At 43.2% G+C, this 19,613-nt stretch overlaps 1 protein-coding gene across 1 annotated transcript in view; it reads right to left on the bottom strand.

Annotated features, from left to right (window-relative positions):
• The window catches only part of TLN2 (talin 2), a 479,103-nt gene that overhangs the window by 252,785 nt on the left and 206,705 nt on the right, over positions 1-19,613 (bottom strand). Inside the window, exon 3 of the mRNA XM_023729855.1 lies at positions 15,036-15,112. The gene's annotated coding sequence lies outside the window, so the exon portion shown is untranslated. The remainder of the gene's footprint in view (positions 1-15,035; positions 15,113-19,613) is intronic.

The following is a 19,613-nucleotide window of genomic DNA, read 5'->3' as shown; positions in this document are numbered from 1 at the left end:
TGGTGCTGGTGATGATGGTGATGGTGAAGTGATGATGGTGATGGTGATAATGATGGTGATGGTGAAGTGACGGTGGTGATGGTGATAATGATGGTGATGGTGAGGTGATGATGGTGACCGTAACAACGGTGATAGTGACAATGGTGACGGTGATGACAATGACAATGGTGATGGTGCCGATGGTGGTGGTGGTGATAATGATGGTGATGGTGAGGTGATGACAGTGGCAGTGACGACGGTGACGGTGATGATGCTGCTGACGAGGACAGTGGGAGCCCACTACGGAGCAATGCTATGTAAGCTTGCACCGAGCATTATCTCACAACAAACTGTATGAGGACGGTACTATAAACCCCATTCTACAGCAGAGGAAATGAGTTCAGAAAGGTCAACACTTGCCAAAATTTAGAAATTTAGCTCCCAAACACCCTTTTAGCTCAGTGGTGAAGTTACCTCCGAGGTTCACTGTTCAGCCTGGGAGTGGAGAGCCCCGTAAAACCAAATGAGACTAACAAGGTACAGGAGTCCAGTGACAAGGGCCAGAAGGCAGAAGGGGACAAGGAAGCTGGTGATAGGGAACCCAAGGTTGAGTAAGTATATTGTTGATGTGTTGTGAGATTGTTAACCATTGTCATAGGGCAACATCTGTAGTAACTGTTAAATGAGAAACTATTTTGTTCTGTAAGCCTTCATCTTAAGTGAGAATAACAGCACAATTGGAAGAGCGCAGTCAATGTCACTGAACTGTGTGTGCAGAAATTTTTGAAACGGTGTATCTTTGGCTATGTGTATTTTCAACAACAAAAAAAAAAGGTTGAGAATTTAGAGGGTTAATATGTTGTGGGGTTGTTAACCAATGTCATAAAACAACGTGTACTACTGTTTCATGAGAAACTATTTGTTCTGTAAGCCTTCACCTGAAGTACAATAAAATATATATATAAAAAAAAAATTTAGAAATTTACTTAAGTAGTAGGGTTCAGACTTGAACTCAGGTCTATACAGTTTCAAAATCAATGACCTTCTGTTTGAAGCTCCCTTCCTAGTAACTTGCTTGTGAATGACTGTTTCTACCTGGAAGAAAAGGTAGTGTCCACTTAAACAGAGAAGAATCTGGTAGTCAGGATCTTTGCTGGTAATGCTGTGGGGAACTAATGTTGTATCACCGACTTTATATTCAGGTTACCACAATAAATGCTTAAATAATGGATGAAAAGAACGATATTTTGACCTACCCTCATACGCGGAGAAAATTAAATACTGTCTTCTAGGCCTGGATTTCACCATTATTGAACTTTTTACTGTTAAAAGGTGTTCCTTTCCTAGTATTACCCTGAAGGCAACGTTACATTCAGTGTCCTCTTGAAATGGTAAGTGCTGCCTCACTAGACTCTGTCAGTCATCAGTAACACTAACAAGTAACACCACTCAACTAGGAACGCTGGGATAACGCTAGGAACACCAGTTCCTTTAGGACTGTGGAAGTCCGTCAAAACGTATCACAGTGATCTAAGAAAGAGAAATTCTGACATTCTGTCCTTCAAACGCCTAACTGTCATAGCATACATGCATGAAGAGGCATTTAACGGAACTGGGAATTGTGGCAAACAGCGTAGATAGCCTCACTGAAGGCCCGGAGAGGCTGTGAAACTGAACATTATTATTTTGTCCAGACTCCTTTGCTGCTATAGTGCCAAGCATGACTTCTTGTTAGCTGCCATCGAATCAGCCCCAATTCATAGGGACCCCATGGACAACATGATTGGGCCACTGTGATCCACACGGTTTTCATTGGCTGATTTTTTGAAGTAGATCGCCAGGCCTTTCTTCCTAGTCTGTCTTAGTCTGAAAGCTCCACTGAAACTTGTTCAGCATCACAGCAACACGTAAGCCTCCACTGACAGACGGGCGGTGGCTGCACTTGAGGTGCATTGGCCAGGAATCGAACCTGGTCTCCCGCACGGAAGGTAAGAATTCTACCACCGAACCACTGCCCTCTCTATGAATGAGATGAGCTCATGGGTGACGCTGACCCAGAACGGAGTCAGAGGGAAGACGCGTCCATGAGAAAAGAGGATCTATTCCCAGAGCACGCGTACTGCTGCAGCTAGCAGTTATACGGTGGGGGGCTCCTGATTCAACAGCTTCCCAGGACAGCAGCAGAAAGTGTCCTGATTTTGCTAGAAGCCTGTTCCTCCAAACTTCCCAAGGATTCTGGAAGCACAGACCCGCTGGATTAAATATACTTTAGCTTCAACTGTGTCCAGTACAGGAAATGTGAACAATAACAAGAAGCTCATTGCTTTTACTATTAAACTGATAAAACATTATGTATAAAATGCTAAAGCCACAAAGGATAAAGAAACAAACCCAATTTATTTTAATTATATTTTTCTAAAATATCATTCAGGCTAGAGTAATTCATATAAACTATAGTATCATGCAGTTTTATAAACCTAAACCTATACTGTAATTCATCTCATTCATAAACATGAGATAACTTGACCTACTTTCTAAAAGATATTCAGCCCCTTCTTGTCTGCATTAATCTGCAGTGACATTTTAAAAGTCGCTCTAATAATTTCCATTATATGAAAAATACATTTTTCATTTATATCATCTTTGATTTTCCTCCCACAAACAAAATACTGTTTTCTCAATAGTCAGCCTGCAAATGTACAAGACAGCTGATACAAAAGGCTTGCTTTCAGTGGGGTTCAGTATTGGGTTTCTTGGTAGGGCGTGAAGGGAGGAGGAGGAAAAAGGGGGAGAGGAGGAGGAGGGGGCAAGCAATGAGACAATTTTGCTGTAAGTCCACACAATGTGGGAAGGTGGGTTTGGCTCTTTGTGCATAATCCATGCAAAATGATATAGAGCACAGCTTTCAAAAATAAATATAAATTCCGTATCAAACAGTATAATGAGCTCCATGTTTCCCAAAAGTTCTCCAATCGCAGGTAATAGAGAGGAAGAAAAGGAGAAGAAACCTACTTTCCACTACTATAGACTCCGTCCAACTCACTCACATCGTGAAACTCAACAGCCTCCTGAACCTGGGCTCCTTCACTCTAACAAACCCGTCTTCAATCCTCTGTCGACAATCCTTTTGAGCAGGTCATGCCCATGCTCAAGAATTTTCTATGGCTCCCAAATACCTACAGCAGAGGTTGGCAAACTATGGCTTGGGAGCAAAGAATGGGTTTTACAATTTTAAATGGTTGGGAGGAAAAAAAAAAAAATATCCCATGAATAATAATGTTTCACAACACATGAAAATTGTATGAAATTCAAGTTTCAGTGTCCATAAGTCAAGCTGTATTGGAACACAGCCACACTCATTAGCTGATGGATTGTCTGCGGCTGGTTTCTCTACTTCAACAGCACAACCGAGTCATCGCAGCAGAGGCCATGGCATAAAATACTTACCTTCCAGTCCTTTACAAACAAAAACTGCCAACTCCTGGCCTGGAGTATGAGCTCCATAGCTGTTCACCTGATAATCCAGGTCACTGATTTGAAATCTGCATCTGACTAATCTGCCTATGCCTGGTGTCCTTCTACCTGAAAATATAATATCTGCTCCACTGAAACGCTCTCCCTTCTCCCAAACGTAACTCCCTTTCCTCTTCCTGCTCTGAAGCTCTGTTCACACCAATCCCGATGGCCTATAGGTATCCTTCTCTCTTTTCATAAAGGAGTCACATCATAAGTACGTGTAACTCCCACGAGGTTAAAAAAGAAAATGGGTTTTGAATGTGCCCAGGGCTCTCTTCTCAGCACTGGTGATGGCAGGAAAAGATGGACACCATCCAAATGCCATCAATAGGTCACAGGTTGAATAAGCTGGAGCAAAGACACAGCGGAGGACCCTGGCGCTGTCTGAAGGCGTGAGGACTGTATCAGTCTACCACTACGGACAGATTAAGTGAAAACAGCCAGCTGGAGAAACGTATGTACGTATGCTACTATTTATCCATGAAGGGAGGGAGACACAATATGCAAATGTACACACATTTGTTTATATATTTTTTAAAAAAACAAAACAGTGTAAGGATGTTGCTGTTAGGTGCTATTGAGGGGACTCTGACTCATTTAGCCACCCCATGTATAACAGAATGAAATGTCAGGTCCTGCGCCACCCTCACAATAGTGGTATGTTTGAGCCCACTGGAACAGCCACTGGGTCAATCCATCTTGTGGAGGATATTTATAATTTGTTAATTGTTACCTATGGGGAGGACAGAAATAAGATGGTGAGGAGACTGGGGTAAAAGCAGAAGCCTCTGCATATGCCTTAGTCTGTAGATAAGACCTTCTAATCACAACAACATTGCACATAATCATTAAACAGTTAAATGAAAAAGAAAAAAGACAATCTATAAAACAGAAAATGAAATCTGTGAGCCTCCCGGTGTATCCAGCCGGCAGCACCATGACACAGAGAAGAACTATCACAAACATCTTTAAAATACAGACTGTTGTGTGCCTCGTGTGGGACAAGGCAAATGCAACAACATGATGTATCACTGAGAATCAGGATTTGGGGCGGGGATGAAGGGACAGAGGTGTACCACGGGTGAAACAAAGGAAAAACCCAGTGTTATGGCCACTTCACCCGAGAGTATCAGTACGAACTAGTGAAGTGTTTTGTCTTTATTTACACACACACGCACATACAGATGCGTCCCTGGGTGGTGTAAACGGTTAAGCGCTCAACTACTAGTCAAAAGGTTGGCAGTTCTAACCCACCCAGAAGTACCTTGGAAGACAGGCCTGGTGATCTGCTTCCAAAAGGTCACAGCCTTGAAAACCCTGCAGAGCAGGTCTACTGTGCACACACGGGGTCACCATGAGTCAGAATCAACTCAACCGAAACTGACAACTACGACACACATATATGTAAAAACCAAAACACACTGGTTGCTGTCGCGTCCGTTCCAACTCACAGTGACCCTATCGGACAGAGCAGAAGTGCCCCACAGGGTTTCCAAGGAGTGGCTGGTGGATTCAAACTGCTGACCTTTTGCACATATATGTACATACATATATATTATACATATACATATATATATACACACACATATAGATTCTTCCCCTACTGCTGTCCACTACAAAGATCCAGAGTCAATGAGGAATCAAGTAGCAATAAATGCCAGTTTCTATATTGTGGTTTGTAAATACCCAAGGGAACCAGAGCCCCTTGGAGAAATGGCTGATTCACATCTGGGTTAAAAAAAGATAAGACAAGCCTGCAACACATTGTCATATCAGAAAGCAGGCGTCTGTGGAATACAAGAGTCATATCAAAAGCATTTAGAAGTGGACTTGAATAAGCTCCAGCTGGCCAACTGTGGAAGAATCTGAGCATCAGTAAGAATATTACATTGAAACACATCGACTACATTACACTGAACACAGAAAAAAGCAAGCCCAAAATAAATAAATACAAAGAAAATCTCAGTAAACACTTTTGGAGGGTGTTTTGCTAGAGAATAAACTCACTGTTTTGAAAATGGAAGGAAAGTTATCCAGCATTTATCCTGACTTTCCCATATACACCTCAGGGTAAACAAATAATTGATGAGACCAAGTTTCTCTTATAAAAGTATTCCAGTAGATAAAAAACAAAGGAATGATACACTATCACCATTTTGCAATCACTAATGAATTTAAAGGATATAGGCAATGACCATCAATGACCAATAATATCACCAAAAGGGAGACCACCAGTCACTGTTTATTTCCTAATGAAAATGCACAGCCTGACTATGATGTATTCTTGACAAAAAAAAAAACAAAAACACTCAATCTCACCAAACCTCAATCTTTAAGTACCAAATCATAGAGGACAGAGGAACATGTCAAATGGTACCATGAAGAAGCAAGCATCAAAATTCAGATGTAGGAAACTCTACAGCAGGGTTTTTCAATCTCGACACTATTGATACATGGGCTGGATAATCTGATCTCTACCCACAAGGCTCCAGAAGCATCCCCCTGTTGTGACAACCAAAAACGTCTCCAGAAATTGCCAAACGTCACCAGATTGCAATGGAGGGACATCATTCTTGTTTGAGAACTTCTGCTCTACAGGACAAGCAACCTAGTTTCTTCAACAAATACATTGCAAGAAAGGGAGAAAGATGGAGGGCGAGCCTATGCATTAAAAGCAGCTTAGAGACGTATCGTATGCATGCAAAAGCTGGACAATGAATAAGGAAGACGGAAGAAGAATTGATGCCTTTGAATTATGGTGTTGGAGAATAATATTGAATATACTATGGACTGCCAGAAAAACGAACAAATCTGTTTTGGAAGAAGTACAACCAGAATGCTCCAGAATGCTCTCACCATCACTGGACATATCAGGAGGGACCAGTCCCTGGAGAGGGACATCATGCTTGGTAAAGTAGAGGGTCATCAAAAAAGAGGAAGGCCCTCAACGAGATGGACTGACACAGTGGCTACAAACATAGCAACGACTGTGAGCATGGCACAGGATCAGGCAGTGTTTCGTTCTGCTGTACACAGGGTCCCTATGAGTTGGAACCAACTCGACAATACCTAACAACAACAGAGATGTATCAACTAGTTGCAATGTATAAGCATTTATTTGGACCCTGATTCAAAGAAACTGTAAGCCCTTGAGGAAATCTGAACATTAAACAGGTATTTGATGACATAAGGAAAAGTTAATTTTTATGTTTAATGTGGGATAAGGTATTATAGTGGAGTTTTTTAAGAGTCTGATCTCTCATAGATATATCCTGACGTACTGACCAAGGAAATGATAAGGTAACAAAAATGAGCTTCAAAATAATGGCTGGGGAGGAAGATGAAACAAGACTGGCTAAGAATGGAACATCGTTGAAGCTGGGTGATGAGCACATAGTTCATTATACAGCCCCCTTCACTTTTGAATACATTTGAAATTTTGCATAATAAGAATGTCTGAATTAATAAATCCAGCAGACAGTTCTACCCACAATTCCTCTTCATGAGCAAGAAAGCCCTGGAGTGACCCTGGGAGGAAATACAAGGATTTATAGTTCCCTGGGAGTCCCTGGGTGGTGCCAACAGTTAAGCACTCAATCATTAACCAGAAGTTTGATGGTTTGAACTCACCCAGAGGAGCCTTGGAAGAAAGGTTTGGTGATCCACTTCCAAACGGTCATAACTAGGAAAACCCTACGGAGCAGTTCGACTCTGCACACATGGGGTTAGAATCGACTCCTCGGCAGCTGGTGTATTGTCGTCTGGGTGTGCTCAGTTTCTAAGTTCTCTGGGGGGTGGGGTGGGTGAATAACTTGATGCTGAATGGGATTCTTTTGTTTACAACATGGCCCTTAAACATGGAGCCACTACTCGGCAACTAGCTATCCCAAAGATGCAAGTAAGGCCTTCTGCGGAGACTGACCGGGAGGTGGAGTGACCAGGACCAGTTCCTGTTGAGTGGATTCCAACTCATGGCGACTCCATGTTTGTCAGAGTAGAACTGCTCCACAGGGTTTTCAATGGCTGTTTTTCAGAAGTAGATTGCCAGGCCTTTCTTTCAAGGCACCTCTGGGTGCGCTCAAACCTCCAACCTTTTGGTTGGCAGCATCAGCACCACCCAGGGACTCCTGGAGATGGAATACTGGCCACCTTCCTAAGGGACGATCAAGAGCAATCTTGTCTATAAAGGATTTTTGCCTTTGTGTGGAATCTAGAAGTTCACCCTCAAGTGAGGTGTGATGATACCACGCTGAAACTTCACTGCCCCTGGAAGGAACCCAAGTCCCTGCCCAACCTCTGTGAGCTGCCCCAACAGCCCTAAGCAACCCACTTCTGGACGTCATTCTAGGTGAGAGAAATAATAGACTTCTATCTTCTTTATCCCATTGTGCTTGCAGTCTTTTCATCTACAAGCAGCAAAACTCATGCCAACTAGCCCAGAAATAACTGCTACCTTCTCTCTGTAGTTAGTAGTCGGTTACTCTAACTACCGCACTAGAAGTACGTCCTTCTTTCTCTGTACCAACACTTTCCGCTCATTTGTCACTTACCTACACTCATTTGCACTGCAGTCTTTTTGGAAATGTGTAAACAAGAACTAGGCCCACGTCATTGTATCCTCCACTGATCCAATTTTTAGTTCTTTCTTTCCTAGTTTAGGTACTAGATACACTTATGAATCTAACCTTCTGAGAAGAGTGGCTGGCAAAGAGAACAAGAGCCTCGCTTTTACACAGCTCGTCTGACTGTGCCTGTGTCGAACTTTCCAAAGGAACGGCAAAATGAACTGAACACCCTGGACGACCTAGATCCCCTGAGGCCAATGTTCTCCTGAGTCATTCTTCACCCCTTAGAGCAGATATAACTTATTTAGGAACCTTTAGAATCAGGTAACAGAATAGACTTTTTTTGATATCACTTACTTCCTTCTTTTTATGAAGGGTCGGGTTTGGTCCCAGCTTCCTTCTGGAAGCTACACTTCTAGCCATTGGATAAAACTTTTGGCAAAGATTTACATTATCCAAACAGATTTTTCTCCCTAAATCATTATTAACCAAGGTTCAATGGATTCCATGACTGTGAAGACTACTGATTTTTATATAACAGAACCAAAAAGATCTTATAATGATGACAACTCTATCTCATCCTTACAACCAATCAATCAATATAAAAATAGATAACAAATATGAATTCAGAATTAGTTCGTTGGAAGCTGATAGTAGGGAAATCTTGGACTGCTTCTTACTATCAAATTTAAATGTGGGAAATCACTCTTCATCACCACCGCAACAAAATAAATATTGACCCCCCCCATGTATTCGTTGGGGGCAGTGGTGGTTCAATGATAGAATTCCTGCCTTCTATGAGGGAGACCTGGGTTCCATTCCCGGCCAGGGTACCTCATGCAAGGCCACCACCTGTCTGCTGGTGGGGGCTTTTGTGCTGAGCAGGTTTCAGCGGAGCTTCCAGACTAACATGGACTAGGAAGAAAGGCCTAGTGATCTACTTTGGAAAATCAGCCAATGAAAACCATATGGATCACCATGGTCCCATTCACGATTCATTGTGGGGATGGTGCATGACTGGGAAGCACTTCATTCAGTTGTACCTAAGCTGACTATGAGTCAGAGTTGACTAGATGGCAGCTATCCAGTCAGCTAATTTTAAAGATCAGGCTACTGGCCCTTCAAAGCCACCAGAACCTGAAGCTGTTTTTCCAGCAGTAGCCACAGCTTTTCCAGAACCTGAAGCTGTTTTTCCAACAGTAGCCACAGCTTTTCCTGGCCAGCAGTAGGCCTCGAGATCAAACTGTCCTGCCTGAAGCAGCAGGTTAGCGGGCTGTGGGAGTGAGGCATCCGAAATAAACTGAGTTCCTAAGAGAGAGCCCAGGAAGCTGGATGATGGGTAAGACAGCTGGTAGAGTCTAAAAGGGAGGATCCATTTAAACCAGTGCCACTGAGGAGCAAAGGTGTCACAGCATTCCACCACACAACTTGGCTCTGCTGTGAACAACATCTACACCAAAGTGTAATACAGGAACATTCAGAATCAAGTTACAGGTAAACCATGGAAGGCTTAACCAAGACTTCTCGTTGTTGTTGCCGTCGAGTGCCGTCAAGTAGATTTTTGACTCATTGCAACCCCCTGTGACAGAGCAGAACTGCCCCACTGGGTTTTCTAGGATGTAACCTTTACGGAGCAGATTGCTAAGTCTTTCTTCCACGGAGTCACTGGGTGAATTCAAACCACCAAACTTTCGGTGAGCAGCCGAGTGCTTAACTGCTGCACCAAGACGGCTCCTTTAACAAAGACCAGAGAACAGAATATAAATATTGTGTTGTTAGCTGTCTTTGAGTCAGCTCCAACTCATGGTGCCCCCAAGCACAATGGAATGAAACGCTGCCCAGTCCTGCACCATCCCTATGATCAGTGGCGGATCTGACCCTTGGGATCTGCAGGGTTTTCACTGGCTGATTTTTGGAGGTAGTTGGTCAGGCCTTTCTTCCTAGTCTGCCTTAGTCTGGAAACTCCACTGAAAAAAGTTTAGCATCACAGTAACACACAAGCCCCCACTGACAGACAGGTGGTGGCCACACATGAGGTGCGTTGGCTGGGAATCGAACCCGGGTCTCCGGAGAATTTTACACCTGAACCATCAGTGTCCCCCTGATATAAATATCACTGACTCTGTTAATATACAGCTGCCACACATCGAGTGAATGGAAGTGGGTAGACAAGATGCAGTGTCTACGGAAGAAGGGACAAGAAGTGGAAGCTGCCCGTGTCATCCCAGGGTGCAGAGGAGCAGAGGAAGGACTGACAGCCAGAATCGGATGCAGGGAGAAAAAGAGGCGGGACGGTTGGTGTGGGCTAATCAGCCATCACAACAAGGCACCACGGACGGGTCTTGAAGCTGAGAAGGTTTGAATTAGTGTATGTTTTGCTGTGTATATGCTCAATAACAACAACAACAAAATAAATAAAATTTAGAAAAAAAAAGTAATAAATGGCTAAATGAAATTTTTTTAAAAAGCCGATAAAGTGATTATGGTACCACAAGTATAATATTTATCTATATGGAAACAGTCACAGAAGAAGCTGAGAACATCTACAAAGTGGCTCCTCGGAGGACCAAGACTAACCGAAGAAGAGGCAGGGTGAGACACTGCTGTGTTTCATGACAAACTTTTCCATAACGTTTTATATTTTGAGCCATATGCATGTGTTACTTTGACTTATTTTTTTTAAACGGCAGAACTCTCTATAGGACCTTTGTTTAGATCAGAGCAGCAGGATTTTCCTCAGCTTTTAGCAGGCCTTACAGTGGTGCGTGGAGACCAGTACAGATGGTTTTACCGTGTGTTTACTTGCTTTTAATCTCAGTAAAGTCGGGTTTAAACTCTGAAAGTGAACAGTTATTTTATGGATCTGGAAAGCAGTCCAGTTCTGACCTGTTATAAACAGAGCAGACTGGCTTTGATGATCATTTTAGATCTTCAGAATATGGGCTTTCACAGCTAAAAAGAGTGAGTTTTAAAGGTTCCAGTTCTATAAGAGACACTTCAAACGCAGGCTAAAGTATCCCGGAGCCGCTGAGTCCGTGAAATCCTATCAATTCTTAGACAGCAAAAGCTCAAACCTTGCGTTCTCCAGGGGGGCTTTTTAACTTTGAAAGAAATTAACTGATAAACATAACTAGCCGAAAAGCTTAAGGAAACAGTATATCCTATTACACCCACGGACTAGGAAGTTTAATTACAAAAAACAGTCGGGTAAGTGGTATGGTTGTTGTCCTGAACGTTTACCAAGCTCTGACCGCAGAGCGAGGACCCCAGCACACATCCAGGACAAGAATGTACTAATTAGGGTGCTCGGTCACTGCGGGCGCCCACAGGTGGGCGGCAAGTAATGGCGCCTACAGGGAACGAGCAGAGGGAGGACGGCAGGGAAGCTAAAGCTCATAATGGATTACATTTTTAATGAAGAAAAGGAAGTAAAGGAACAACTTATCTTCACTGATGTCATACCCTGAAGTGGCTGACACAGTACGACAAACAGCTATGTAGATCCTGCTTTGAATTTTACAGATTCAACACCCTTCCCGAAATGGCAGTGAGAACAAAAAATTCCCAGAGAGCCAAAAACAATGTTTTTCATTTAAAACAGGTTTTTAAATATTTTTGTTACAAGTCTGCAGAGGAAATGGAGATAAGTTCAGAATACTGTATTTATTCTCAAACCTGAAATAATAGCATGCGTCATTAAGTAAAACGTTAAACAAATCATTTATCATACGCCCCCCAATCAATCTCTCTCTCTCTCTCACACACACACACACACACACACACACACACACACACACACACACTTGCATTCATGCAGCCCTTTAAAGCATCACATTTGCTCCTCTGAAGTAGCAGCAGCTCCAGGCTGTCTCAATATCTTAATTGCTCATCCCTACAAGATCTCACCCAGCATGCCCTGGTCTTCTGAAAGGCTCAGGGACACGATTGATGGGTTACATCATTCATTCATTAAATTTTACCCAGATCCCTTAGAGCAAATTCTGCTTCCTCTGGTTTATATCAAAATTAAAGCACCTGCTAGCATTTATGACTTCAGACACTTTCAGAAATGGCAAGAATTGTTGATTTTAGTAATCTCTCATAATACTACACATTTAGGACAAATTTTTATTGTTGTTGTGATTTGATAAAGCTTTTTGCTAAAAAGGCCCTTGGGTGGAAGCAACTCGATTGAAGCCATAAACCAAGAGTTATATTGACAGAAAGGAAAATAACCAGGTAAGTCAGTCAAATTTCATTTATGTTTCCCAGAAAATAGAAATGTTTAAAAAAACCAAACCAAACAAAAAAAAGCCAGAAATACCGGGGGAGGAGTTTCAAAGGACTGGCCCACCGTGTTGTAATCACAGCAGACCACCCAGAAGGCTTCCTGCAGTAGGCGTATTGTTCCTTCTCCACATTATTTAACTGTCCTGGTAATTCGGTCCATATTCCTCTGTCTTCCTCCACCCTACCTCTCAAAAGCATCCCCACATCTCAAGGAGAAGTAAAAGGAAAGCAGTTTTGCGTTCTCTGTAGACCCCTGACATAGGAACCCACCTGGCACACACCTTTCAGAACTGAGATCCTGGAGAAGGTATATGTCTGATGTACTTCCTGTCCACTCTGCCCCAGACTGGACCAGCTAGTTCCCTCTGTGGGCATCCACCCCAGGATACACAGATGACCCCAAGGGCAGGAGAGCCGCTTTACCCTTTCCTACCCTGTGGCCAGATGAAGTATTGGTGGTTCAGTAGTAAAATTCTCACCTTCCATGCAGGAGACCCAGGTTTGACTCCTGGCCAATGTACCTCATACGCAGCTACCACCTGTCTGACAGTGGAGGCTTGCAAGTTGCTGTGATGCTGAACAGGTTTCAGTGGAGCTTCCAGACTAAGATGGACAAGGAAGAAAGGCCTGGCAATCTACTTCCAAAAATCAACCAATGAAAACCCTATGGGGATCACGATGGTCCAGTGCACATGGGAATGGTGCAGGATCGGGTAGAGTTCTGTTCTGTTGTGCATGGGGCTGCCGTGCATCGGGGGCTGACTCAAAGGCAGCTAACAACAACACTGTGTCGTCAATCTCTTTTGAGATATAAAGGAAAGAAGCCAGCAGAGAGGAGAGGGGCCTCCTATCACCAAGAAAGCAGAGCCGGGAGCAGAGCACGTCTTTTGGACCCAGGGTGTCTGTGCTGAGAAGCTGCTAGACCAGAGGAAGATTGATGACAAACACCTTCCCCGAGAGCCAACAGAGAGAGAAAGCCTTCCCCTGGGGCTGGTGCCCTGCATTTGGACTTCCGGCCTCCTAGACTGAGAGAATAAACTTCTGTTTGGTAAAGCACTTGTAAAGCACTTGTGCTGTTTCTGTTACAGCAGCACTACATAACGAAGACACACGTCTGTCAAGTTCTCATTTTCACACTGACTATAAGGCAGCCCACAGATGCATTTAATGCTCACATAAATGAGCCATTTTTATTGGGGGTTCCTGACAGAACAATCCCGCCTCCTCTGTTGTTTGGCCTCTGGCCTCTCTGACTTAGTTCAATTGTGCCAGCTGTCACAGCAGTTTCCGGAAACAGGCAGTGTATAACTAGAGTGCATTTCTTCTCTGCTTGAGAAGAACGATACAGACTTAGAGACAGTCAGGTACCCCAACATCCCACATGCCAGTGCTCAGAATGGCACTCAGTCAGCCTATGGCTGGCAATCACGGGTCTGCAGAGAGGAGAAAGGTGCTGGAAATACAGAGTACTTTTCATCATGCTAAATATATACAATTTAAAGACACATTTATTACATTTCTACTCTTTTGGTATTAAAATATTTTTCTTTGGTGAAATGATGTTAGTAGATGGTAATTATGTTGTAAAAATAAATATTCTATTTTTTAAAAATTCCAAGCACAAGAGTAGAAAGAAAACTATATAAATAAACAGTGACGCCCCACGTGCCCAATAAGCTTTAACAATTATCAACTTTGTTTATATATAGCATTAAGCAAAATTAGCAAGCCTACGTTGATCTTGAATTTTTTTGTTTGTTTAATTCCACAAAATCCAAAAGCGTGGGAAGGACTAGGCTAGGCCAGCCTCCACATTACACAGATGAAGGCCGTGAGGCTGACAGAGATGAACTAATGTGCTGGGCAGGTGCCCAGGAACAGAATGGATGCATCTGGGTGTGCCACGACACAGTTAGTACAGGCTAGAAGCATAAACCAACACCCCCGGCCCCCCCACTCTGGTTTATTACCTTGTCAGACTTCAAGGTAGACATGCTCAATCCCAGCACGTGTACCCCTGCCCAGGGTACTTCACACACACAAGGTGGATCACACAGTCCCAGCCAAAGGAGAAACCAATAGCCCACAGCCAAAACTGACTTCATCTTACGCTAAAGCGATCATCTCTCAGCCCTGGAGGGCTCCAGGAACCACGCAACAGTTCCGGTTCAAAGACTACTAGAAGTTTCTATGTTAATTCCTTACCCAGGACCTCCACCAAAAACTAATGAAAATAATGATAATAATGAAAGAAACAGGTGTGAATGAAGGAGAAGCCATGAGATGAGGTCAAAAACCAGCTACTCTTTCCTTCTTGTGGGTCCTACCATCGCCCTACCACATGGAGAGATCAAACATCAGAAAAACAAAACCCATTGCCGTCGAGTTGATTCCAACTCATAGCAACCCTACAGGACAGAACAGAACTGCCCCATGGGGTTTCCAAGGAGCGCCTGGTGGGATTCCAACTGCTGTAGCTCTTAACCACTATGCCACCAGGGTTTCCATTCAAACATCAGGGGGAGTAAAAAGACCAGGCACTCTACAAACCTGCCTCACAGAACCACCACGGTGAACATCAGATGAGATGGTACAAGCGACGGGTTTTTAAAACTTTGTAAAACTACACCAATGCAGGTTGGTGGCTAATTGATAAGAATAAAATATCTTTTTTAAAGGACTTACCTAAATTCTCAGTTTATGTAAAGAGTCGAGTTCCCTGAAGATATCTGAAGCATCTGGGAAGCCGTCAGCAGCAATACCTAAAACAATAACAAAAATCCTCAGAATCCAGTCATGTTGCAGGCGTCAGTTCTTTGCAAAAGTCTCATTCTATACGTTTGGCCATCTCTCCCGTACAAGCACGAAAGGAAATTGCTCAGGAAGCAATGAATTTCCGCTGCAACACGCGGACTGGGAATTTTCTTTACTGGGAACTGAGGTCCCCAGACACTTATTTCGAAGACCAAACTTATGTTTCTATTGGCAAAGAGGCAAAATGTATTTTTTCTTCCCTGTGGTAGGAATGCTTAATGGCTGCGAATCTGAACAAAAGCCAAAGGATATACATGCCCTCTGCCCCCAACAACACCTAACACAAAAATCTCAGGCACTGCACTCTGACGCCTTTCAAAATTGGCTTACGTGAGCCATTCTTGTCTTGTTCTTCTCTCTGCTTAGCTCCTCTAACGGGGCTGTGAAGCGGTCTCTTCTTGCTTCGATTGTTCTCTTGTTGTTCCTGGTTCTCTGCGGCTTTGGGAACTGACCACTGAGTACCTTACTCCACAGAAACACAATTGGAAGCAGTGTATCACCCACCATACAGAGTCCCTGGGTGGTACAAATGGTTGTTAACATGCCTGGCTGCTAACCGACAGGCTGGAAGTTCAAGTCCACCCAGAGACACCTTGGAAGAAAGGCCTGGTGATCTACCTCTGAAAAATCAGCCATTAAGAACTCTATGGAACACAGTTCTACTCTGACACACATGGGGTCACCATGAATCTGAGTAGACTCCATGGCAACTGGTTTTTGCTTTTTCTTTTTACCAACACAGTCAACAAAATGGTCCAACCACAGTCAACAAAGGGTCATCTGGGTGAGAACATATAAATGAGTCAAAGAAACAGAATAAACATCCAGATACAGAACCAAGTATTCATATGGAACATACCCAGGCACATAAAATCAAATCTGGGTACATATGCGAGATCAGTCAATAAATGGTGTTGGTTAGCTATTTAGGACAAGGGAAAATCTAGATCACTCTCTCTCTACTTATGGAAAAATAAACTCCAAACAGAATCAAATGAGGACTAGAAGAATATGCAAATGAATAGTTTTATAATACAGGGATAGGAAATGGCCTTTTTAGCATGATACCAAAGCTCAAACTATAAAGGACTGAAACATTTGGCTGGCTACATGTTTTTTTAATCTGTAATATATGAATGGTAAAAACAAAATAAACAAAAAATAAACATCCACACTTTTGTCAAAAGATAAAATAAGAAACTAGGAAAAATATTTACACGTGATAGATATAAAAGATTGCTATCCTAACTATGAACAAATATCTTAAAAATCATTAAGGAGATTAATACTCCCTCCAAAATGGACAAAGCAAACGATTAAAAATTGAGGTCTTATTTTTCACCTATCAGATTGGTAAAGATTTAAAAAACTCCCAATAGCCAAGATATGGACACTCTCATGATGGGTGTATAAACTGGGAAAGTCATTCTACAAACCCTTGGACAATTGTGTCAGCCTGTAAAACAGCATACCCCGTGAAGAAAGGCCTGGTGATCTGCTTCCTAAAACATTACAGCCCAGGAAACCCCATGGAGCTCAGTTCTACACATGGGTCGCCATATGTCAGAATCGATTCGATGGCAACAAGTTTGGTTTCTTTCTTTCTTTCTTTTTTTAATCCGGCAACCCCACTTCTAAGAATTTACTCAAAGCAGGTAACTGTGTAAGCAGAAAGACGGATAATACATGACACTGTTCATAATTGAGGGGGGAAAAGAAGTAAACGCCGTAAAGGCCCACAAACAGGAGACATGTGAACTAAATTACGTAGACACCGCAAATAACGAGGAGATCTATATTTATGGATGTGAAAGGACACCCATGACAGACTGCTGAGTTAATAACACAACTAAATGACCACGTGCAATATGACTCTGTGTGTGTGCGCGCATGTGCGCGCATGTGTCTGCGTGTGTCTGTGTGTGTGTGCGCGTGGGTGTGTCTGCGTGTCTGCGCGTGTCTGCGTGCGTGTGCGTGTCTGCGTGTGTGTGTGTGCATGTGTCTTGCCAGGCGACCTGAGAGATGTCCAGAAGGATGTTTATCCAAATAGTTACAATTACTTCTGGCTATCAGAATTTTAGATGATTTTTTCTTCTTTCTTCTCTTATATTGTTTGAATTTCATATAGTGAGTGTGAATTTTTTTTTTTTAAGAAAACAATGGCACTGTTTAAAAATTTTTAATCTAATGCTCAATCGTTAAGTACCACACTGCATAAATTGCTACTTCCCTTCTCTGTCCATGTCCCACCCTGATTGTACCAGGGTTGGTACCTACCACACGTGCTTACAGCGTCTGCAGACAGGGACATTCTCCTCATCTCCAGCTCCTACTCCTTGCTGAGGGCCACCTCCCCCTCGCCTTTGGCTTCCTGTATCCTGATTACAAATCTCCGTGCTGACTGACAGCGAGCCCCAGCGAGGCCGTGACTTGTGACCAAAGGTGCTGCTGGTGAGTTGCCATCGCGTCGCTTCTGACTCACGGCGACGCCCGGGTGCAGAGGAGCACCGCTCCACAGGGTGTTCAAGGCTGTGATCTTCTGGAAGCAGACCACCTTTCTTCTGAGGGGCCTCTGGGTGGGTTCAGACTGCCAGCCTTTCATCTCGTGGTGGAGCACTTGACCGTCTGTGCCACCCAGCAACCCCGTGACCAGTCCTACCTAATACAGTGTTACTGTTTATCTTCCAACTTCTCAATCATCCCATTCCATGTGAAAACAGGACAATAAATCCTGTAATTACATGAACGAAGACTTATCAAACACAATTTCATCTAAGGTTTATGACCTACAGTTGTGGTAACTGAAGCAAAAAGCTCAAAGCTAATACAAAAAAAGGCAAAAAAAAAAAAAAAACTATTTCGAGACAGGTAGATTCATTCCTGACTAACAAGAAAATTGATGAAGAGACTATTTGAATAAAAATACAAACAAAGGAGCTATAATTGTCTAGACGCGGTATCCCTATGGTTAAAATACTCTCCATTATAATATGTTTAGCCGTATCTCAGATTTATTTTTATTAGGTTATATTTATACATGAAAAGGTTTTTTTTCTATTCAGACTGTAAAATACAGAAATATATTCCCATAACAGCTCATTATGTTCAATTTATTTCCGGCAAACAAATTTATTCCTCTCATTGTCTTGTTTTCAAAAGTTCAGGAGTTCCATGTAATACGTGAATCCTCGTAATACCATTATTATAAACCTGGCTAAAAAGCCATAATCCCCTGTACATGTACAGCTCTCTTTACAGGTGTGTCAGAGGTGAAGACCAAATCTAATTAGTCCCCCTCATCTCTTGGCAGCTCTTTCTCCCAAAAATAATTTCCCAAGGAGACAGACAAAGGACAAGAACCACTATTCCATTTCAGAGATGAGCAATCCTAAGACTTAGCTTAAAATAAGTAATCTGTGACTCCTGGCATAACCCAGATAAACCACAGGCCACCCAGTGCCAACCACTGGCCTCTCTGTTCTGGCCCCTCCTCGGCCCAGGGCATTTCTCTAAACGGATGGTTGGGCAGAAGGGGCCAAACAACTTTACACTGAGAAAACACTACAATTTATTGACAAAATAGGGCAGGCGATGGCACAGTGGTTAAGAGGAAACTGTCTGATCCTGATTCTGTCACTCACTAGTGGTCATGTGGTGTTATGAACTGAATGATCCCCAAAAAGATAAGTTGAAGCCTAACCCCTGTACCTGCGAACGTGACCTTGTTTGGGGAAACAGGGTCTTTCTTTGAAGACGGTATCAATGAGGTCATATCAAAGAAGGGTGGGCCCTAATTCCTTCTGAGCGATGTCTTAGGAAAGGAGAGAGCAGACAGACACTCAGAGGGAAGACCCCATGTGAGGATACATTAACAAGCCAAGGAACTCTGAGGGATGTCCAGGGCTACCAGAAGCTGAGAGATACCTGGAAGGCTCTTCCCCTGGAAGGACAGAGGAGAGCACGATCCAGCTGATGCCCTGAATCCAGCCGATGCCCTGAATTTGGACTCCCAGCCTCCAAAACGGTGAGACAATAAATTTCTGTTTTTTAAAGCCATCCACTTCATAGCATTTTGTCATGGCAGCACTAGGAAGCTAAGACATTGGCTTCAGTCAAGTCACTTACCCTCTCTGGCCTCAGTTTCCTCCTCTGTAGTAATGCTCATCAAAAGGACTGTTGTGAGTATTAAAGGAGATTAAATACCTCAAGCAATTAGAAATACTCAGGAGTCAAACCTGACCTTGTTTGACCTCCAGTTGGGTAAGAGCAGCGATGGCAGCAGCTTCTGGTAGAAACTCACTGTCATCTGACAATAAGAAAGGCATCTCTAGACAATCGTCTCCCTAGACAACCGTCTCCCTAGAGAACCGTCTCCCCAGAGAACCGTCTCCCTAGAGAACCCCCTCCCTAGAGAACCCTCTCCCTAGAGAACCCTTGCCCTAGAGAACC

The sequence above is a fragment of the Trichechus manatus genome, unplaced genomic scaffold (genome assembly GCF_000243295.1).
Source record: "Trichechus manatus latirostris isolate Lorelei unplaced genomic scaffold, TriManLat1.0 scaffold00030, whole genome shotgun sequence".
Taxonomy (NCBI): Eukaryota; Metazoa; Chordata; class Mammalia; order Sirenia; family Trichechidae; genus Trichechus; species Trichechus manatus.
Note: the sequence above shows the minus strand (reverse complement) of the source record. Positions and strands in the feature narration are given on the sequence as shown.